General features: G+C 37.0%; 1 non-coding gene across 1 annotated transcript; it reads right to left on the reverse strand.

Moving 5' to 3' along the window:
• Positions 1 to 21676: 21676 nt before the first annotated feature.
• LOC139850996 (small nucleolar RNA R71) lies at positions 21677 to 21783 on the reverse strand. Its single transcript, XR_011760363.1, has one exon. It is a non-coding gene; the product is annotated as a small nucleolar RNA R71 (small nucleolar RNA).
• Positions 21784 to 24580: the final 2797 nt, after the last annotated feature.

Below are 24580 nucleotides of genomic sequence, written 5' to 3' on the forward strand. Positions count from 1 at the left end.
TAGATGCGGCCATGGCCGGTCACTCTTCCAACAACAATAACAATAACAACAACCACAACAACAACAACAACAACAACAATGGAGCCGGTAACTCAAACGAAGGATGCTCCTATAAAGCTTTCATGGGGTGCAAACCTCACACTTTTGATGGAACCGGGGGACCGGTCGTGCTCACCCGATGGTTTGAGCAAACGGAAGCCGTCTTTAGCATAAGCGGTTGTCGGGACCAAGACAAGGTTAAATACTCCACTCACACCTTCGTCGGTGTCGCTCTTACATGGTGGAATACTTATGTACAATCGGTGGGTACCGATGAAGCTCACGCCCTCTCTTGGGCCGACTTGAGGGAAAAGATGATTGTCGAATATTTCCCTCGTGTAGAAACCCGAAGGCTCGAACAAGAGCTAAGAACTTTAAAGGTGATCGGAAATGATCTCAAGGCTTATAATCAACGATTTTCCGAACTAGCCTTGATGTGCCCAAATCTCGTGAACCCCGAAGCTTTAAGGGTTGAACTTTACATGGATGGTCTTCCAAAGAGCATCAAACACGGAGTAATGTCATCCAAACCCCCTAATCATCAAGAAGCTTTGAACATGGCCCGCAAATTGATAGAGACAGTGGACGAAATCGTAGTACCGGCACCTAAAGCCGAGGACAAGTCGGGTAACAACAAAGGAAAATGGGAAGCTCCCCAATCAAGCAACAACAACTTTGCCAAGAAATCTTTCACCTCCGACGGCAAGAAGGGTTATGCCGGAATTCTACCTCTTTGCAACAAATGCAACAAACATCACTTTGGCGAATGTAGTAAGCTAATTTTCCATCGGTGCCAAGGAATTGGTCATAAGGCCAACGATTGTAAAAGTGCCACTCCCGTCGCTCGAAAGTGGCCCAATGCACCAAAGACGGGCACTTGTTATGAATGTGGCCAAACGGGCCATTATAGAAATGCATGCCCGAAGAGGAAAGATAACCCCAATATGCGCGACCGAGCTTTCAACATCAACACCGAGGAAGCCCGGGATGACACTGAACTAGTCACGGGTACGTTTCTTCTCAACAATTCTTATGTCTCTTGCTTATTCGATTCGGGTACCGATAAATGCTTTGTATCCAAGACTTTGACTCATTCTTTTAGCACTCCACCTCTTCCATTAGATACCACTTATACCATTGAAGTGGCTAACGGGAAACTATTAAGTGCCGACACATATTACCGGGGGTGTACGTTAAACATTTTGGGTAAGGAATTTGAAATTGACTTGATACCCATGGAACTAGGAAGCTTTGATGTAATAATCGGTATGAATTGGTTAGTCAAAACGAAATCTCACATCCTTTGTGATCTTAACGCAATCCGAATTCCTATCGAGAATGGTGAACCCTTGATTGTTTATGGCGATAAGAGTTGCACCAGACTCAACCTCGTTTCGTGCCTTAAGGTTAGAAAACTACTCCGTAAGGGTTGTTTTGCGATCCTTGGCCACGTTAAGAAAGTCGAGTCCGATGAGAAGCATATCGATGATGTGCCAATTGTTAGTGACTTTTCCGATGTATTTCCCGACGAGTTGCCGGGTCTTCCACCTCATCGACCGGTTGAATTCCAAATTGATCTTATTCCGGGAGCCGCACCTGTAGCACGTGCACCGTATAGACTTGCTCCATCCGAAATGCAAGAATTGCAAAGTCAAATCCAAGAACTACTTGACCGTGGTTTTATCCAACCTAGCCATTCACCTTGGGGCGCTCCGATTTTGTTTGTTAAAAAGAAAGACGGATCCCTACGAATGTGCATTGATTATCGTGAACTAAATAAATTGACGGTTAAGAACTGATATCCTCTTCCTCGCATCGATGACCTCTTTGATCAATTACAAGGGTCTTGCGTATATTCAAAAATCGACCTCCGCTCGGGTTATCATCAATTAAGGGTTAAGGGGGAAGATGTCTCCAAAACCGCTTTCCGAACTCGTTATGGTAGTTATGAATTTCTTGTAATGCCATTTGGTCTCACTAATGCACCGGCGGTGTTCATGGATCTTATGAACCGCGTGTGCAAACCGTATCTTGACAAATTCGTTATCGTGTTCATCGATGATATTTTAGTCTATTCAAAAAGCGAAAAAGAACACGAGGAACACCTCCGACTTGTGCTTGAACTTCTAAGACAAGAACGACTTTATGCCAAATTCTCCAAGTGTGAATTTTGGTTGAAGGAAGTTCAATTTCTTGTTCATGTTGTAAGTGATCAAGGTATTAAAGTCGATCCCACGAAAATCGAAGCCATTAGTAAATGGGAGACTCCTACTACTCCTACTCACATTCGTCAATTCTTGGGTCTCGCCGGGTACTATCGTAGATTCATCGAAAACTTCTCTTTGGTTGCACGTCCTCTAACCGCATTAACTCACAAGGGAAAGAAATTCATTTGGGCGACCGAGCAAGAATCCGCATTTCAGATCTTGAAAACGAAGCTAACCACCGCTCCTATCTTGTCACTTCCCGAAGGCAATGATGACTTTGTTGTATATTGCGATGCCTCAAAACATGGTTTTGGGTGTATATTTATGCAACGAACGAAAGTCATTGCTTATGCTTCTCGACAACTCAAAATTCATGAACGAAACTACACGACGCATGATCTCGAACTCGGAGCCGTTGTCTTTGCACTTAAAATGTGGAGACACTATCTTTATGGAACCAAGAGTACTATCTTTACCGACCACAAAAGTCTCCAACACATTTTCGATCAAAAGCAACTAAACATGAGACAACGACGGTGGATTGAAACTTTGAACGATTACGATTGCGAGCTTCGTTACCATCCCGGGAAGGCAAACGTAGTAGCCGATGCCTTAAGTCGAAAAGAAAGAGCGGTGCCTCTTCGTGTCCGAGCTTTAAACATCACCATTCACAGCAACCTCAATAGTCAAATTCGTGTAGCCCAAGATGAGGCCCTCAAGGATGAAAACCTTTCACACGAGCTCTTGAACATTCTCGTCTCTCGATTCGAAATTAGGGAGACCGGACTCCGATATTACGCTGGAAGGATTTGGGTGCCTAGTTATGGGGACCTACGAAGCCTTATTTTAGATGAAGCCCATAAGTCACGATACTCGATTCACCCCGGTGCCAATAAGATGTACCACGACCTTAAACAACTACATTGGTGGCCGAACATCAAAAGGGACGTAGCTACTTATGTTTCCAAGTGTTTGACATGTTCCAAAGTCAAAGCCGAACACCAAAGACCGTCCGGACAACTTCAACAACCCGAGATCCCGCAATGGAAGTGGGAAAGAATAACGATGGATTTTATCACCAAACTACCAAAAACGACGAGCGGTTATGATACCATTTGGGTTATTGTTGACCGTCTCACCAAATCCGCACACTTCCTTGCCATGAAAGAAACAGACAAAATGGAGAAACTTGCACAACTTTACATTAAGGAGATCGTAGCCCGACACGGTGTACCTTTATCGATTATCTCCGACCGAGATGGCCGTTTCGTTTCTAGATTTTGGCGTACATTGCAAGAAGCGTTGGGAACGCGTTTAGACATGAGCACCGCATATCATCCTCAAACCGATGGACAAAGCAAACGTACAATTCAAACCTTGGAAGACATGTTAAGAGCTTGCGTGGTTGATTTCGGAAAAGCTTGGGACAAGCACTTACCTCTCGCCGAGTTCTCTTATAACAATAGTTATAACGCGAGTATTAAAGCCGCACCTTTTGAAGCGCTATATGGCCGCAAATGTCGTTCACCTCTTTGTGGGCCGAGGTAGGCGACGTGCAAATCACCGGACCCGAACTCATTCACGAAACCACCGAGAAAATCGTTCAAATCCGAGATAGGCTTAGGACGGCCCGAAGTCGTCAAAAGAGCTATACCGACAAACGACGCAACGATCTTGAATTTCAAGTCGGTGACCGAGTAATGTTAAAAGTCGCACCTTGGAAGGGTGTAATCCGTTTTGGGAAACGCGGGAAGCTAAATCCGCGGTATATTGGTCCTTTCGAAATCTTGGAGCGTATTGGAACCGTTGCTTATCGTTTAGATCTTCCGCCTCAACTGAGTTCCGTTCATCCTACCTTCCATGTATCTAACTTGAAAAAGTGTCTTGCCGAACCCGATATCGTCATCCCTCTCGAGGAACTTACTATTGATGACAAACTTCATTTTGTGGAGGAACCGGTTGAAATTGTGGACACCTCCGTCAAGACATTGAAACAAAGCCGAATCCCGATTGTTAAAGTCCGTTGGAACGCCAAAAGGGGACCCGAGTTTACTTGGGAAAGACAAGATCAAATGCAAAGGAAGTATCCTCATCTATTCGTGAATTCAGAAACGCAAGATCTCGAGGAAGAAACAACGACTACTACGCCTACTTAAATTTCGGGACGAAATTTCTTTTAAGGAGTAGGTAATGTAACATCCCGCCTTTTTCCATTTACTTTTACATTATACTAATTTAAACTCCGTTATATGTTTATAACATCTTCCGTTGATACGCGTTTTAAATTATCTCGTTTAGGTAATTCACGCACCCGAACGAAAGTTGAGGGACTAAACTTGACAAGGGATCAAACCCTTGACTAGGTCAAAGGGTCAAACCCCTTTCACCCATTCATTATCATCTCCATCTCTCTCTCTTTCTCTCTAGCAAGAACACACACCCATTTACCAAATTCATTCAATCATCATCTAAATTCAATCTAGGAGGCTTACAACAAAATAAATTACATATTCGTGATCCTCTCTTCATCCTCTTCATTTTGGTACCAACTTCATCTCGTTTGGGTAACATTTCTAAAACTCTAGATTTCTCTAAATTCATGTTTTTGACTTGAAATGGTGTTAGTTAGTGTCTATGGCTCATTGTGATGTCGTGTATGTAATTTGTATGCTCGATCTCGTTGTTTTAGTATAACTAGCATGAACTTGAATTTTGGTGTGTTGTTCTTGAATTTTTGGATGATCATATGTTGTTAGATGTTAAAAGTTCATGTTCTAATTGTGTTCCTAGTATCACTAGCTTCAATTTGATGTGTAGGTTGATTAAGAAAACTTCAAAAGCATGATTATTGATTTTGAGATGTTTGACTAGGGTTTGATGGTTCTTAACATGAATTTTTGGATGCTTGAATGCCATGGAATGTTAATTGTTAGTGTTTAGTTGTAATGTATGCCTCATTACCTTCAAAACGGCATATCATATGTGAGAATTGGATTCCCGAAACTCAAAATGCATTTGATGAACTTGAAAATTTGAAAATAGACTTTTATTGATCACTTGATGAGAAATCGGTTGTTGAAAATGATGTTTTTGATTAATGATACAAGTTTAGTTGTGTTCCTTGTCAAAAGAGCTTTCCAACGGTATAAGATACGCCTTCTAGTTGTTTACGGTTTACGTTTTATGGTTGTTTGAAGTTTTGACCAAGACTTGAACATTTGAAACTGACCAGGTACCAGGCCACGCCTAATGTCGCGGCGCGACACCTCTGGCCGCGGCGCGGCATATGCCGTGGTCAGGTTCTGACCTCCATGTCCAAAATACGAAAAATGTTTGGCATACTACGGACCTCTGATTCACATGAAACTTGTTTTAACATGCTCATATATGATTAAAAACCTCAGAAAAATAGTTCGGGACCCGACCCGAACATGTTGACTTTTTCGTTGACTTTGACCCGACCAAGTTTACTTTTAATCAAACTTAACCAAATATTTGTGCCATCGTTCTCACATGTTTTTATACTTGTACCTTGCATGAAACATGACAATTTGATTTACATGCTATTATGATCGAGTCTTAACGAGCCATATGACTAATTGAACATCTTTGACCTATCGTGTTTACCGTTATTGATACAACCTATTGTTTAGGTCAAGACTAGCATTGTTCTTTGCACACGTTTACTTGTTGAAGTACTTTACTACTCGTGCACTCAAGGTGAGATCATAGTCCCACTTTTACTCTTTTTGAACTTACATTTGGGATGAGAAAACATAAACATTTCTTTACTAAGTGAACACAAGTACAGGAAAACAAACATTCTACATACGAGTTTAGAACAAAATCCTCAATTCGATTATCATTAGTTACACTTGCCGGGTGTAAGCGAGAACTTATGTTGTATGGATCCATATGGGTTTGACAAACCCTCATTAAAACGGTTCGCTACCGTTTACGAATGAAATATATTTTCGAGAAACAGTGTATGTTCTAGCACTAAGTGATGGGGTTCAATGGAAGGAATGTTAAGCATTGATAATTGGGTGCTCGTGAAACAAACTTTTGGAATGTATTACTATTATTTCATTGATGCAAATCTTGTGGTTCACTTGTACTTACTTACTTAAACCTATGATTTCACCAACGTTTTCGTTGACAGATTTCTATGTTTTTCTCAGGTCCTTGAACGATACATGATACATGCTTCCGCTCATTGTTTGATACTTGCATTGGATGTCGAGTATATGTGCATACATGGAGTGTCTTTTGACTTTATTTAAAACTGTGTCGCATAGGATTTCGTTTGTACTTAACTTTGTGACGTAACTTTTGGATGAACAATTCTTGTAAACTGGGGAACAATCTTTACTTTTGAAATGAATGCGACATCTTTTGGTCAAACGTTGTTTTAAAGACTTATGACCACGTAACGGGACCTAAGTAGACGGCGCCGTCAAACATGATTTGGTCGGGTCACTACAGCAGTAATAAGATGTATCATGATTTGAAATTAGTATATTGGTGGCCGACTATGAAAACATACATCGCTCGTTTTGTTGAAAAGTGCCATGTTTGTGCGCAAGTGAAGGCAGATCACCAGAAACTGTAAGGTTCGTTGCTTCAGTTACAGATTCCAGAGTGTAAATGGGAGCATATCACGATGGATTTTGTAACAAAATTACCTAGAACTCAGAGAAAACACGATATGATTTGGGTAATAGTTAATCGTTTAACCAAGAGTGCTCATTTTCTTGCTACTCGTGAGACAGCGTCATTAAGTGAACTTGCTGATTTATATGTGAAAGAGATAATTAGTCGTCATGGTGTGCCATTATCGATTGTGTCAGACAGGGATTCTAGATTTGTATCGAACTTCTGGAACAGTCTATAACAGAATCTGGGTACACGTGTGAATCTGAGTACAGCTTATCATCCTCAGACAGATGGTCAGAGTGAACGAACGATACAGACACTAGAGGATATGTTGAGAGCATGTGTATTAGAATATGGTGGTTCGTGGGATACACATTTGCCGTTAGATGAATTCGCGTATAACAATTCTTATCATTCTAGCATAGGAATGCTGCCTTACGAAATGTTGTGCGGTCGTCGTTGCAGAACTTCGACTTGTTGTTTAGAAGCCGGAGAGAAACAGTTTGCTGGTCCCGAAATTGTTCAAATGACAGCCGAAAAAGTTGCAATTGCACGAGAAAAGTTGAAAGCTGCCAGAGATAGACAAAAGATGTATGCCGATCCGTGTAGATGTCCGATAACTTTTAATGTGGGTGATCATGTGTATCTTAAGGTTTCACCGTGGAAAGGGGTTATCAGATTTGGCAAACGTGGTAAGCTTGCACCAAGGTATATTGGACCGTTTCCAATTAGTGAGATTCTGAATGATCAAACAGTGGTACTGGATCTTCCGCCAGAGTTAGCTGGTATTCATAATACCTTCAATGTGTGTTATTTACGTAAGTGTAAAGTCAATGACGAGACACAGATCGTACCGCTTGAAGATTTGAAAGATGATTTGAGTAAAAAGTTGGTGGAGGAACCAATTCGAGTGGTCGACAGAAAGGTTACTAAGTTAAGAAAGAAAGAGATCCCGATGGTTTTAGTAGAATGGAAACACAGCTTAGGGTCTAACTTGACATGGGAGACAGAAGAGTTGATGAAGACCCGTTACCCTCATCTGTCTAACCAAGACCAGATTCCGAGGACGGAATCTCTTTAAGGGTGGTGGATTTGTAACGGACTGAAACCGGGGTTAGAAGTAAGATTACTTAATTGCCCTTAGGTTTATATTTGTGTTTAAATATGCTTTTATTTTAATAATATATTTATTATTATTTGATTAGTTGGTTAAGACCAGTTTGTGACAAGGGTCACAGAAATGATTTGTTTGTTTAATTTGGACTCCGTTAGGGCCTCCTAACGAGGTACAAAAGATATTAGATAACTGATAAATACCCGTGTGTTGTGGGGTATGGGTTTTAATACCCACTTAAGAGTGTAATCAGCTTCTATCTTCTCATTTTCTAGATATTTCTCAAACTAGTCCCGTACCTAACATTTATCACTCTCAAACCCTAAATTAATCCAAGCTAGAAATTGGATTGTAAGGCTTAAAGGATTGATTCATATCATCTTTGTGATCATTAATCCAGGTTTGTTTACTTGAATTCGTGTGTTAATTCTTAAAGAAATTGGGTTTTGGTGTAAAGTGGGTTTTAAGCATTTTTGACCTTGAATCTTCATGTTTTATGTTTGTTATGCTTAATTGATTTTAGAAATAGTTGTTATTTGTTTATATGATGTCTTTCAAGTGGTTTTGAGGTTAGAACTTACAAAAATCGAGTTTTTGGGCCAAAAACGCGAAAATCAGCGTGCAGGAGCTGTTCTTCAGCACCCACACTTTTGACAGGTCAATCGTACGAGTGACCACACTTTTGAGGGTCAACCATGAGTGTGAGGGCTCACTCGCACGAGTGAGGCCTCAGTCACATGTGTGAGTACAGGGTCAGATTTGTGGAAACTTGTTTTGGTCATAACTTTCAAACCGTAACTCCGTTTTTGATGAATCAATTATCGTTGGAATCGTAATGAAAAATCCTTTCGAATGGTAAACTTTTTTTAAGCTATATCATAATGTATTTGGGTCATAAATAGAGATATTATTGTGTGTGTCTAGTGTGCATGCGTTAATATGTTATTATGAGTTGAATTCTTGATATAGGCTTATGAATGATTGAATATATGATGAATATAGGTTGGATAATGTTATTACATGTTGTTATTGATGTTCCTTGTCACTCTCATAAGTGAGTCTTCACTCGTACGAGTGAACTTTCACTCGTACGGTTGAGGCGGTCAACCGCATGGTGAGCCGCACGAGTGAGTGACTACTTAAACTAGTATATTTGAAAGTTGGATCGTACGGTAGAGATGTAACTCATACGAGTCATATGTCACTCGTGTAGTCAACCGTACGGATCTACTGTTGTCTAATTAGATATTTGGCCAAGGTCTAAACGTACGAGTGAGGTGTCAACCGCACGGTTGAGGTTCCTCAAATGTGCGGGTGAGTGTCACTCGTACGGTTGACTGGTCAGGTGGTTAAGTGTTCAAGTATTTATATATTGATGCTATTGATTTGTTGCTGGGATTATATCAAGACATGATTACTGACTTGGTTATGTTTATTCTCAGGTGGAAAGCATAAAGAGAAAGCTCAGTTGTTAGAATCTAAGCCGTTGCTGGGAATTGGTGAGTGGGCCTATCTTCGGATAGAGTTTAAGTAGCGAATCATGCTACTATGGATTACTTTGTTTACCTTGTGTAGTGTAATGATTGCTATGCTAGATAGATAGTTGCATGCTATGTGAGCTATATATGTTGTATATGTGCACTGTGTTTGACACCAGCCATGCCAAGGGCGGTTGGGGGCTTTCAATCATGCCTAGGGCGGTTGAAGTTCGTGTGAGGTCAACCATTCCAAGGGAGGTTGAGTCCAAGTCCTACAGTCTGTTAGTATAGCATAGAAGAACGCATGTGTTGCGTTTGGATAGTTATGCAGAAACTTGGTAGGAAGGACTATCGGTAGACTCTAGTTCGATCGGCTAGGAGTCGTGTGCCCTTACAAGCTGCCGAGCCTCATATTATTGTTGTTTGTATGCTTGATGGTTGTAATCATGTTAGTTGACTGTCGTATGAGGGATTGCTTAAGCTTAATCTGTAGATATATTCCATTCACTAAGCGGTGCGCTAATCCCCCACATTCCTCCCCCTGCAGGTTTAGGTACTGTTGATGGGATCGGATCTTGATGTAGAAGACATGTTTGACTAGCAACTCTGATGTGGACATTTGTAACCGTGTTTGTAATAAAGTAACACCATTTGTGAAAATTAAACTTAAGCTTTTGTAGTAATGTAATTAATGTGGTGTTTTATTAACTAAGACTTCCGTTGTGTTATAAAAAAAATGGCCGGTGTTACATGTAGGGGGTTTGATATCGCTCCATTTATATATATTTTATTTCTCGATATCTACCTCACTTTGCTCAGTTTATGACTATCTTGGAGCCTATTTTGTGTGCTATTGAGCTAAATGGTAAATTAAGGGCTAAGGAATGGATTTGGTGTAAAATTGACCAAATCTTGTGCAAAATTGGCTAAGGAAATGGAAAGTGCAGAATCAGCATCAAAAGCACCGCTCCTCAATTAAGAGTGCCGCTCCTAGGAGCCAAAAGCACCGCACCAACTGGAAAAGCGACATTCTTATGCACATTTTAGCTCCATTTTCCTCCAGTGAGGAAAAGCGCCATTCCTACAATGAAAAGCGTCGATCCTATTCAGCCAAAAGCGTCGCTCCTCAACAAAAGCGTCGCCCCTGTTTAGAGCTAAAAGCGGCGTTCCTTATCAAAAGCGCTGCTCCTCATTAAAGCCAAAAGCGCGGCTCCTGAGCCAAAAGCGGCGCTCATGTCGCTGTTTCAGCCCATATTTTCAGCACTATAAAAGGAATGAGATTAGGTCATTTTTCATATGCATCTTTGGGAGCAGCTGCTTAATGTCTGAATTTCACATACAAAACCCTAATTTCATCATCCATTGGTGTTTAAGGGTGGATTCAAGGAAGCTAGCTCAAGATTCATCATTGTTTAGCTTAGATCTTCATCTTCTTTACATTAAGGGTTGTAATCTTCACTTTACTTTTCATATTTTGCATAGATTACTTGTAATAAGTTGAAGATGATGATGATTTACATTTCTATGCTTATTACTAGTTTAATTTTAGCTATGATTGGCTAAATCTCTTGTGTTTGCTTATCTATGAATCTCTATTGCTAGTGTTTGCCCCAAATCAATTGATTATTGTTGTTTGAAAGAATTACATGATCATGTGTTGTTGAGTTAGCTAAAGATCCATTGCTATGAGTTTATTTTAGGCTTGACTTTGATTACATATGTTGTGTAGCTCTCTTAGTGATTTGAGAAGAGAATCAATATGTGCTTCAACACCTTAGGTGATCTAGACAACTATCTTAGGAATTGCAAGTGATTGTGTTCTTGATCTAGGTTGGTTTTCAATTGGCCTGATGTTAACATAGTAATGCCGATTATCTAAAGTGATTTCGATAGTTGGGGGTTTTAAGTGATTTCAACCTAAGCTTAATCTCAATGACCAAGTCATGCTTAACTCGATCTTAAGATATAAATCTTATGTGAATTCGTGGAGTATCATTTGATTTGACGTTTAGTAGTGATGCTAAATATTTAATAGTTCAACAACTAATGAGATAGCAATATAGGCAAAATGGGGCAAACCAAGCATAGAGAGGATGCTAAATATTAATTTGTTTTAAATCTTAATACTCCACTACTTGTCTCTTGTTAATAGTTTAATTGATAAATTTAGGTTTGTTTAATTGTGCAAGTTTTAGTTGTTACTTAATATCAATCGAGAACCCCCCTCCCCCCCCCCCCCCCCCCACACACCAATCAAACAAACCCTAGGACAATTGATAGTTTCAAATATCCGACTTACACCATGTATAACAACCCTCACTTTTCCTTTCTAAATTTACCAAGTTGTCCTTACGGTTTCAATGTCATATTCTGTGCCTCATCATTAGGGCTGTTATCCATTACGACAAACGAACATTTATACTTTCATTAAATGATTGTAATTATTATTAAAACCCTAATATGATATAAAACCCTAAACCTAACCCTTTACATTAAATGCTAAACCCTAATACCATTTAATGTTAAATATTAAACTCTAACCCTAATACTAAAATAATAATATAAACTATAGGTAGTAATATTAAATGGTGATATTTATAAAAATCAATAACTAATTAGAACTAAGTAAAAATTTATAAATGTTAGGGACTAATAATTAAATAAAATGTATTTAAATAAATGTAACCGTAATATTAATAATATTAATAATAATAATAATATAAAATACATAAAAGATACCGTATAAAAAAAAGGAAATAAGATCATATGTAACAGATATATCGGCTATATTTATCTTTTTAGAAAATCAAACTTGAATACTAAGTTTGATTAGTCCTAGCCTAATACAAATTGTAAAGGATTAGGAAACTAGCAATCCTATAAATATCCTCAAGAAATTCACGAGTTCACCACAATATTCCTGCAGAAAATAAGTCGACTAGTTCCCTCTAAACCTGCCGACTAAACAACACTTATCCAGCTTTTTTTGTCGATCAACAAACCCTCATCCAGCCTGCTTTTGCTTGTCGACTCACAACCCCGTCAAAAGAACCTCCTGCAGCGACTAAGACTCACCACAAAACCTGCTGCAATTCGCCTATTGTTTACTGCAGTTACAGTTTTCTGTTTCGCCACAAAACTGCCCAAGAATCCCCCCTAGTTGCTGCATAAAGTCTGTTGTAAGTTGTTTCTGTTTGGTTGTATAAATCGACCTACAATAGCTTTTGTTTTAATTGTTGTTGCTTGCTTTTCTTTTTCTGTTTCTTACGTGATCCAACTGCCCAAAAGAGTCCCCTGGTGATCGAGGATTTCTTGCTAAACCTGTTGCTACTTCCTGGTTTCCGTCGTGATCATTCTGACCCAAAACAGACTTCATATTGGGTCGTGATCTTGCTGTGTTGCAGCTTGCTTGTTTCTGTTTTCTGGACGTGCCATACCCATCACAAAATCTTGATTTCATTCTTCTTGAGGTAGTTCTAATTCCTAGTTAAATCCTACTTAAATCTATTAGATAATAAATATATGTATTAAGATAAAAGATTATTATTTTATGTTGTGATTAAAAGGTTAAGTAGGTTAATAAAGTTGATTAGTAATAATAATAAGTATGTTTAATGTAGATAAATATTAATGATATTGTTAAAGGTTAAAAATTGGATCAAGTATTATAATTAGTTATGATTTTATGAGGTAACTTGTAAGTGAATAAAGATTTTGAATGTGAGGTATGATCATAAAATTATTTAGGTTATGATGATAATGATAGGAATATGATTATGATTTATGTGGAATAATAAGGTAAAAGTATAATTTAAAGGGTGATTAAAAAGTAATAACATGTAGGGTTATGGTGATGATGATTAGGGTTAATGAATGTAACTATTAATTATGAAGAAAAGTTATGATTTTATGTGAAGAGTTATGAATTAGTTAGTAAAGGTAGATAAAGATTTTGATTAATGTCATAACTAAGGTTGTTAGGATTAAAAGATTAATAGAAGATTAGGGTTAGAAGACTTGGATAATACATGATTAATAAGAGTTAGGGTTAATAAATATGACTTGTTATTATGTTGGAAAGTTAAGATTTTATGTTAAAGATATTTAGGTTATGATCATGGTGTACGTGCATGCATGCATGCAAATATACGTATGTACAAGTATACACTGTATGTATATGTGTGTGTATATGTGAATATATGCATACGTGTATATGTATGTGTATATAAGTATGTATATGTACGTGTGAATGTATGTATGAAAGTTCATTATGTAAGATACATAAGTTAGTAAACCTAATTATAACAAGAAGTAATAAGTATATGTATATGTACCATCTTACACTACTATATATGTAACACCTACACTTACTACATATGTATTATATAGTTAAAAATAAATACATGTATAATAAATAAAGAATATATATGTATATGTATGTATCACATAGGTATAGTTATATATGTAACATATAATGGTAAGATTACATAATAGTTGAATAATTAAAGTAAATAACAAAACTATTATTAGTATAACCTATACACATACCTATGTAGTAACACTTATAACACTAAGTATATTATCATACATATAACTTTCTCGAAAACGGTCACTGTTAATATAGTTTACTATATTAATAAACAAGCTATATGTCTATTAGACATTACCTAATCGAATATTATATCTCTAGGTTGAGATCCTCGATTACACATTTCGTACTTACTACTTGCGTGGAATACCTATCTGCTAATAAGGTGAACTTCATAGCCCCGCTTTTTAACTTTCTCTATTACTTATTTTATAACTTTGGGGTGAGACACATGCTTGCTTTTAAACTGTTTTACACTTAGACACAAGTACCTGAAAACTGTTTAACTGTGCTGACATGCTTTGATTCATGCTAAATCCCTACCATGATATTGTTAATTTCTACGTATAAATGCAAGCTTAGTTATTGTGAATAGCGCTATTGAGAGTGACGTCTCTATCCATTTGACCGTTGGTCTTTGGTTACATAATAATGATTAAACGACACTGACAGTTCAAGGTGTCCTGGGGTAACTTTGTTTACGTCTCGATATCATAATTTCAGCATTTACTTTTGATAACTAAATCTTGTGGTCTAAAACTATATACATTAAACCTATGTTGTTCACTCAACCTTTTTGGTTGACACTTTAAGCATGTTTTGTCTCAGGTGAAGACTGCTAAAGATTATTTGCTATTTGGACTTTGCTGCTTTTGGTGTCCGCATTTATACCTTCATATTATTGCATTAGAACACCTATTGTAATGACTTAATACTTTCCGCTGCTTTAATACATTGGTTATATTAAAAACGTTTCATATAGAGTCGTTCTCGTTTATACATACTTGTGTTGTGATATTGTGAAGTCATATTTCCCCGGCCCTATTTGGGGGTATGACAGATTGGTATCAGAGCCAGGTTGTTATAGAGAATCAGGATTTCATATTATGTGTGCCTTATGTGTTAGTTAGGTGCCTTAGCAATCTATAGGACTATAACCTTTCCTGTTTTAGTTTCTAGTGCATTTTCCCCTTATATTCTATTCGTGCTTTTGCGTCATCCTTAGAACCTACCTAATTATTTCTCTTTATTTTCATTTAGGATGTCTCGCCTTAACCCGATCATCATTTCTGACTCTGAGGGATCCTACTCCGAAAGATCTGTCCACACACCGACTTATGGACCCGTTTCCCCGCCATTTTCACCAACTCACCCAAACTATGTCCCTGCTAGTCAACCACACTACCTTCATTTGGAAGAATCCTACACTAATGATAACTATGATGGGGATGACGAAGAGGAAGAGTTTGTGGAGGAGATGATTGAAGAAGAAGAAGTTGAGGAAGAATCCAAGTCCGAGTCCCTTATTCAAGGCAATGGCAATAATAGCGTACCGCGAAATCTTTCGACTATTCGTTCTCATCAAAGTTTTATAAGCTACCCGCCCCTACATACAAGAGTACTGAAAGACCTGGGCTCAGTAATATAGTAATGGTGAATGCTGATCTCATAAGCTACACCAACCAGTTTCAAGAATTTGCTCTCATGGCTACTCCCGAGTATCTAGGGATCCAATGCTACATCAATGGATTACCTAATGAAGTACGAAGAGATGTTATCTTGGAGAACCCGAGCACCATACAAGAAGCTGCTTGCATGGCAAGCTATTTCATCGACAAACATAAGGAGAAAGAAGGTGCAAAAAGAAAGAGAGAAGGAATGGAGCAAGAAAAGTGTAAAAGTAAATTCAACAAGTTATATGAGGGAAAACGTCCTTATTGAAAGAGATGTGAGAAACATCATGAAGGATGGTGTAAAGCCAATTGCACCAAGTGTGAGAAGGTGGGTCACGTAGCCAAGAAATGTAGAGTTGTTATCCCATCAATCAAAACTCCAGCAAATGCAACCGTTCCTACTTGCTATAACTGCGGAGGAGTTGGGCATTTCAAAAATCAATGTTCGAATAAGAAGAAGAATGAGGAGGCACAATGAAGAGTTTTTGGAAACCATTAGAGACATTTAAATTTTCTCATTTTCATAGTGTTCCTTATGTCACCATTTAGTACCTTTACATCTTGGAAGATTTCATTAAGTTTCTGTAATACTCTAGTTATTTTCTTTTAATGAATGATGTTATTTTCTTTTCTTTCATTTTCCATTTGAATTATTCACCTCGAAGAAGAAGAATATTGACTAAGATGACATAGTAGTAACCTTACGGAGTGACAAAAGTATAATTTAGAATAATATAATGACACTTGATCAACGTCATTATATTATGATAAATCATACAGAAATCCTAATGGATCATGATGAGAATAAGATTTGATCAACCTTAGGACCATTGTATACCATTACCTACTACTTATCACTATATTGTTAACTAAAAATATCAACCCTAGATGTTACATTATCCCTCCCATATAAATTATCCACGCTCGGTGTTGTACCTATTGTATAGGTATCATACCTATTAGCTCCACCCAAAAAGAAGGGATCGTTCAGCCAACTCCAAGAGCTTTTGGAGAAAGGTTTCATCCGTCCTAGCTTGTCTCCGTGAGGAGCACCCGCTCTTTTCATTAAGAAAGGTAGCACGTTGAGAATGTGTATTAATTACCGAGAACTCAACAAGCTAACCATCAAGAATCGTTATCCATTCCCGCTTATTGATGACCTATTTGACCAACTGCAAGGGTCAAGTATCTATTCGAAACTTGATCTTAGGTCGGATTATCAACAATTGAGAGTCAAGGAAACCAATGTTTCCAAGACTACTTTCTTAACTCGTTATAGACACTATGAGTTCCTTGTCATGCCTTTTTGCTTAACCAATGCTCCTACTGTATACATGGATCTTATGAACCATGCATGCAAACCTTATCGTGATAAATTCGTGATAGTCTTCATTGATGACGTCTTAACCTATTCCAAGAGCGAGAAAGAGCATGAGCAACTTCTGTGATTTATTCTAGAGCTCTTAAAGAAGGAACAACTATATGCCAAGTTTTTCCTAGTGTAAATTTTGGCTGCGAACCGTACAAATTCCTTGGACATGTAGTTAATAGTGAAGGAATACATGTCGATCCTATAAAAATCACCATTAATCAGAAATTTTCAAGAACTAGTCTTGGATGAAGTCTATAAGACTAAATATTCCATTCACCTGGGCTCTTTTAGCTAAATTTTCATACAATATCAACTCTCATTCAAGTAGGTCCCCACTGTAATTAAATGTAGACTTTGCTTTAACAAAATGTTGACCGAATGATAATTTTAGTCAACACTTCCTAATTAAAATTCATACATCTCGAATCTTAAAAAGTGTTCTGCTGATGGCATACTCGTTATTCCCTTGAATGATCTTCGCTTTAATTGCACTTCATCGAAAAATCTATAGAAGATATGGGTCGTGCGGTTAAACGCTTGAAACAAAGCACTATACCTATTGTTAAAGTCCGTTGGAATTCACGACGAGGCCCCGAGTATACCTGGGAACGTGAAGACCAAATGAGACGGAAATATCCCCATCTCTTCTCAATCGCAGATGCATCCGAGAAGTCTTCCTAAAACTTCGGGACGAAGTTTAAATTAACGGGTAGGTACTATAACAACCCTCACTTTTCCCTTCTAAATTTACCAAGTTGTCCTTACGGTTTCAATGTCATATTCTGTGCCTCATCATTAGGGCTGTTATCCATTACGACAAACGAACATTTATACTTTCATTAAATGATTGTAATTATTATTAAAACCCTAATATGATATAAAACCCTAAACCTAACCCTATACATTAAATGCTAAACCCTAATACCATTTAATGTTAAATATTAAACTCTAACCCTAATACTAAAATAATAATATAAACTATAGGTAGTAATATTAAATGGTGACATTTATAAAAATCAAAAACTAATTAGAACTAAGTAAAAATTTATAAATGTTAGGGACTAATAATTAAATAAAATGTATTTAAATAAATGTAACCCTAATATTAATAATAATAATAATATAAAATACATAAAAGATGCCGTATAAAAAAAAAGGAAATAAGATCATATGTAACAGATATATATCGGCTATATTTATCTTTTTAGAAAATCAAACTTGAATACTAAGTTTGATTAGTCCTAGCCTAATACAAATTGTAAAGGATTAGGAAACTAGCAATCCTATAAATATCCTCAAGAAATTCACGAGTTCACCACAATATTCCTACAGAAAATAAATCGACTAGTTCCCTCTAAACCTGTCAACTAAACAACACTTATCCAGCTTTTTTTGTCGATTAACAAACCCTCATCCAGCCTGCTTTTGCTTGTCGACTCACAACCCCATCAAAAGAACCTCCTGCAGCGACTAAGACTCACCACAAAACCTGCTGCAATTCGCCTATTGTTTACTGCTGTTACAGTTTTCTGTTTTGCCACAAAACAGCCCAAGAATCCCCCTAGTTGCTGCATAAAGTCTGTTGTAAGTTGTTTCTGTTTGGTTGTATAAATCAACCTACAACAGCTTTTGTTTTAATTGTTGTTGCTTGCTTTTCTTTTTCTGTTTCTTACGTGATCCAACAGCCCAAAAGAGTCCCCTGGTGATCGAGGATTTCTTGCTAAACCTGCTGCTACTTCCTGGTTTCCGTCGTGATCATTCTGACCCAAAACAGACTTCATATTGGGTCATGATCTTGCTGTGTTGCAGCTTGCTTGTTTCTGTTTTCTGGACATGCCATACCCATCACAAAATCTTGATTTCATTCTTCTTGAGGTAGTTCTAATTCCTAGTTAAATCCTACTTAAATCTATTAGATAATAAATATATGTATTAAAATAAAAGATTATGATTTTATGTTGTGATTAAAAGGTTAAGTAGGTTAATAAAGTTGATTAGTAATAATAATAAGTATGTTTAATGTAGATAAATATTAATGATATTGTTAAAGGTTAAAAATTGGATCAAGTATTATAATTAGTTATGATTTTATGAGGTAACTTGTAAGTGAATAAAGATTTTGAATGTGAGGTATGATCATAAAATTATTTAGGTTATGATGATAATGATTGGAATATGATTATGATTTATGTGGAATAATAAGGTAAAAGTATAATTTAAAGGGTGATTAAAAAGTAATGACATGTAGGGTTATGGTGATGATGATTAGGGTTAATGAATGTAACTATTAATTATGAAGAAAAGTTATGATTTTATGTGAAGAGTTATGAATTAGTTAGTAAAGGTAGATAAAGATTTTGATTAATGACATAACTAAGGTTGTTAGGATTAAAAGATTAATAGAAGATTAGGGTTAGAAGACTTGGATAATACATGATTAATAAGAGTTAGGGTTAATAAATATGACTTGTTATTATGTTGGAAACTTAAGATTTTATGTTAAAGATATTTAGGTTATGATCACGGTGTACGTGCATGCATGCATGCAAACGTACGTATGTACAAGTATACACTGTATGTATATGTGTGTGTATATGTGAATATATGCATACATGTATATGTATGTGTATATAAGTATGTATATGTACGTGTGAATGTATGTATGAAAGTTCATTATGTAAGATACATAAGTTAGTAAACCTAATTATAACAAGAAGTAATAAGTATATGTATATGTACCATCTTACACTACTATATATGTAACACCTACACTTACTACATATGTATCATATAGTTAAAAATAAATACATGTATAATAAATAAAGAATATATATGTATATGTATGTATCACATAGGTATAGTTATATATGTAACATATAATGATAATATTACATAATAGTTGAATAATTAAAGTAAATAACAAAACTATTATTAGTATAACCTATACACATACCTATGTAGTAACACTTATAACACTAAGTATATTATCATACATATAACTTTCTCGAAAACGGTCACTGTTAATATAGTTTACTATATTAATAAACAAGCTATATGTCTATTAGACATTACCTAATCGAATATTATATCTCTAGGTTGAGATCCTCGATTACACATTTCGTACTTACTACTTTCGTGGAATACCTATCTGCTAATAAGGTGAACTTCATAGCCCCGCTTTTTAACTTTCTCTATTACTTATTTTATAACTTTGGGGTGAGATGCATGCTTGCTTTTAAACTGTTTTACACTTAGACACAAGTACCTGAAAACTGTTTAACTGTGCTGACATGCTTTGATTCATGCTAAATCCCTACCATGATATCGTTAATTGCTACGTATAAAGGCAAGCTTAGTTATTGTGAATAGCGCTATTGAGAGTGACGTCTCTATCCATTTGACCATTGGTCTTTGTTACATAATAATGATTAAACGACACTGACAGTTCAAGGTGTCCTAGGGTAACTTTGTTTACGTCTCGATATCATAATTTTAGCATTTGCTTTTGATAACTAAATCTTGTGGTCTAAAACTATATACATTAAACCTATGTTGTTCACTCAACCTTTTTGGTTGACACTTTAAGCATGTTTTGTCTCAGGTGAAGACTGCTAAAGATTATTTGCTATTTGGACTTTGCTGCTTTTGGAGTCCGCATTTATACCTTCATATTATTACATTAGAACACCTATTGTAATGACTTAATACTTTCCGCTGCTTTAATACATTGGTTATATTAAAAACGTCTCATATAGAGTCGTTCTCGTTTATACATACTTGTGTTGTGATATTGTGAAGTCATATTTCCCCGGCCCTATTTGGGGGTATGACACTGTGTCTCTTGGGACAAACTTGATAAGAATACTTACATTAAAGTGCTATAATAACCGAGTTCTAAGTGCTCGTTAGTTGTGTGTGCTTGATTATACTGTTTGAGTCAAATATAAATTTAGAGGGTAAAAGATGTATATCGCACGAACGCATCACACTTTCTTGGCGCCGCTGCCGGGGATGCGGTTAGCTTAGTTGGTTATTTGGTTTAAACTTTTAATTGTTCAATCCTTTCGTAAGGGTTTACCCTTACGGAAGTTACTTTTCGCATTTTATATTATTATTTTAGTTTGGAAAACCTCTTGTGTTTGTGTTGTGATTGAAGGATAGGTACTTTTGGTGTATGAAAACAAGGTCTCACAAGGATCAAGAATTCACACATCCATTTTCCAATCCGGAAAGACACGTGCACGGAGTTTATAATCGTAGAGAAGAAAGGGTATTAAGAAAGATTTTCGAAGCTTTGCCATTTTGTTTAGAAGAGATGGATCCAAACGGTAATCCTATTCACGATGAAGAGGGCAATCCTAATGGTCCTCCGGTTAATCAAGAATTATTGAATGATCCAAACGATACACCAATATGAAACGCTAGATTGGTTACACCAACAATGATAGCACCGGCTATTACAAAACCACCAATTGAAGCGAATAATTGGAAGATCGAGGGTAACTTTTTCATGTTGATCAAGCATACATACTTTCATGGGTTGATAGATGAAAATCCGTTCGAACATATTCAACACTTTAATGATCTTTGTGATATTTACAAAACCAAAAACGTCACCGATGATGCTTGTAAGCTAAGGGCATTCCCCTTCACACTACAAGGAGACGCAAAAGCTTGGATGCGAAGTTTACCATCCAATTCCATAAGGTCTTTTCAAGAATTAACAAACGCGTTTATCAATCATTTCTTTCCACCGTCAAAAGTAGAGCGGCTTAGAATGGAGATTAATAGGTTCACACAACAGGGTGATGAGAGTTTGTATGATGCATGGTTTCGATTCAAGAAGCTACTAAGAGATTGCCCACCGCATGGTTTGACGAAGAAGGAGTATATCAACACATTCTATCGAGGTTGTAATACTTTTACGAAGCAATATCTTGATTCTTCATCCGGTGGGGTATTTATGCACAAATCACCAAATGCGGCCAAAATTATGTTAGAAGACATCTCAGACAACACGTATGAATGGGCACCTTCACCGCGAGATTTGACAAGGAAAAGTGTAGCACAAGTCGAGAGTGATAGTGGGAAAGTGACGCTTGCAAGCTTGAACAATCAATTTCAAACATTTGGGAAAGAATTGAAGAAGATTGAACAAATGATAGTTGCAATGCAAGTAGGTTGTCAACGATGCAAGGGTCCACATCTCACGAAGAATTGTCCTCAAATTACTCAATGCAATCATGTTGATCTAGATGATATTCCCATGAATTCGGATACTCATGTGAACTACGTGAGTAATCAAAACTACCAACAGGGAGGAACATCTAACCAAAGCAACTACAATCCTAATCAAAAACAAGTATCATTTACCAACCAAACCAATACACTACCCGGATTCACAAACCAAAACCGAAATCAAGGTTACAACAACTATAACCAAAACTGAAACAACAATTTCCAACACCAAAACTAACAACCTTACAACAACAAACCTTACAACAATCAAGCAAATTCAAATTATCAAAACAACCAAGGTTAAAGTAAATCACAAAATAACCAAAGTTACAATCAACAACCTCAACAAAACAATCAACAATCCCAACCTTCAAAGAGCTTAGAAGAAATCATGTAAAACTACATCAAGAAGGTAGAATCAACCGAAGCTTTTCTAATGAAAGAGAATGAGCTCTTGAAGCAACAACTCCGAAATAAACAAGCCTCATTCCAAAACCTTGAGAGCACCGTTGGAAGAATTTCAAATCAAGTTGTCGAAAGACCACAAGGAACTTTACCTTCAAACACTCAAGTTAACCCGAATAATTACAACAACAACCGAAACAACCAACAAAACCACTAAAATAACATGAGAGTTATTCCTATCGAGAGCAACACTACCAATCCTATCCAAAATCAAGCGAGTTCATCAAATCCCACCAATACTTATGCTCAAGTGAACTCGGTTGATTCAACCGAAAATGATCAATCCGAATATCCTCAAGCTTTCAAGTTCGACATTGAAGGAGACAAGATTGATTTTGATGAAGCGTTAGAAATTGATACTATCGATTATGGAGTATTCAAGTTTTCAGAAGATTTGGACAATGTCACATTCATTCCCTACCAAGTTAAAAGTGTAATGTCCATGGAGACTACCGAATCGACATGCAAGGAGTTAAAGGGTGATTTTGAGCAATTTCAATTGGGAAAATTTGATAAAGAGCAAAAGGTCGAAACTTTATTGAATACGAAGGTGCAAAAGAACGAGGTCGAGGTACTTACTACATCAACAAAGGAGAAAAATGAGACACCAACCTCACATCCTCAATCACTACCTCCTACACATCTAAATGATGTGGATTGTAAGTCAACGTTACCCGACAACAAAAATATTTATGTTAAACTCCCCCTGGCGGAGGTGCTTGAGAATATGCCCAACTATGGGAAATTTTTGAAGATACTCATGGCCAAAAAGGGAGATGTTGAGCAAGCATCCACCGCGTTCTTGAAAAAGGAGTGTGATGGAATTTTAAAGAAATGCAACCTACCATCAAAAATGTGTGATCCCGAACCTTTCCTTATCTCATACAATGTAAACGGTTCGGAGATGCTCACATCTTTAGCCGATTCGGGAGCAAGTATCAACTTCATGCCATACTCCGTTTACAAAAGACTAGGCCAAGGTGATCTTTCACCCACTATAATGGGAGTTAAATTAATTGATCAATCAATTAACTCTAGTATAGGGATCGCCGAAGACTTAATTGTTAAGGTGGGGGACATGGAATTTCCCATTGACTTTGTTATTGTTGATATAAAGGAAGACCCGATTGTGCCCCTTGTTTTGGGAAGGCCATTTTTGGCAACCGCGGGCTCTTTCTTTGACTTTAGGACCAGGAAATTGACTCTTCGGGATAAAGGGAAATGCATGAGCATAACAACCAAACGTGTTAAAACACCATCAATGCCATTGACCACACCACAAGTTGTTGCTAGTATGCAATGCATTGCAAGCACAAGGCAAGTTGGTTCACCAACTAAAGATAGTAGGGGATTAACCAAGGAAATTCAAGGTAAAGCTAAAAATTAAAACGACGTTGTTGAAAAGTCTATGCGAAAGTTATTTGGGCGGGTGTATCGGGCTTCATCCAAAAAGGATGAACACTTGAGAAAACACCTAGTGTCAAACTTGTCAAAACATGAGAAAGTCAAACTTAAGGAGTTAATCAATGAAACTAAGGTAATGAATGATTGGTTAATGTCAATGTTAAGTGGTGGTGGTAATGAAAATGTTTTCCTTAGTTCAAAGGGAAGGGAAGTTTACCACCCCGGGATTACTTGAAATCTCAAGGGAATGGGAGTCGGGTGATGGACTCGTAAAAAATTTTCCACAATTGTGTATATAATTTCTTTTAATTGCATTCCATTTAGAATTGTATGATATTCCTTTTCTTAGTTGCATTCTTATGTTTTTGTATTGCATGGATATTGGTAAAATCGAAAAACGTCCAAAATAGTTTGTGAATAGGTCAAAATGGACTTAAAATTGGAAAAACTGCAATCAGGTACAAAAGTGACGCTTTTGTCCTAGGAGTGGCGCTTTTCACTTACAAGAGCGACGCTTCTGCCACAAAAGCGACGCTTTAACCTCTGATTTTGTGCGAAAAATGAA

Source organism: Rutidosis leptorrhynchoides, chromosome 5, assembly GCF_046630445.1.
Source record: "Rutidosis leptorrhynchoides isolate AG116_Rl617_1_P2 chromosome 5, CSIRO_AGI_Rlap_v1, whole genome shotgun sequence".
In the NCBI taxonomy this organism is placed as follows: domain Eukaryota; kingdom Viridiplantae; phylum Streptophyta; class Magnoliopsida; order Asterales; family Asteraceae; genus Rutidosis; species Rutidosis leptorrhynchoides.